The following is a 512-nucleotide window of genomic DNA, read 5'->3' on the forward strand; positions in this document are numbered from 1 at the left end:
TGCTTACACTAGCCAAGGACTTTTCAGCTCCCCACGCTCTACCAACTGAGAAGGCTGGAGGTGCACAGGAGGCTGGGAGGGGGCACAGCCAGGACAGCTGACCCAAACTGGCCAAAGGGGTATTCCATACCATGTGACGTCATGCTCAGTACATAAACTGGGGGAAAGCTGGCCAGGGGGCCGGTGCTCAGGGACTGGCTGGGCATCAGTTGGTGGGTGGTGAGCAATTGCATTGTGCATCACTTGTTTTGTGTGTTCTATTATTATTATTGTTGTTATTATTATTATTTTACTTTATTTTATTTTGATTTTTAAACTGTCTTTATCTCAACCCACAAGTTTTCTCACTTTTACTCTTCCAATTCTCTCCTCCGTCCCACTGGGACAGGGGGAGTGAGCGAGCAGCTGTGTGGTGCTCAGTTACTGGCTGGGGTTAAACCATGACAAGAGGTTTGGACAGACCACCTACCTCCAGACACATGTACACACACAGAGGACTCCTTTCCAAGAGC

The sequence above is a fragment of the Pygoscelis adeliae genome, unplaced genomic scaffold, assembly GCF_000699105.1.
Source record: "Pygoscelis adeliae isolate BGI_AS28 unplaced genomic scaffold, ASM69910v1 Scaffold78, whole genome shotgun sequence".
In the NCBI taxonomy this organism is placed as follows: domain Eukaryota; kingdom Metazoa; phylum Chordata; class Aves; order Sphenisciformes; family Spheniscidae; genus Pygoscelis; species Pygoscelis adeliae.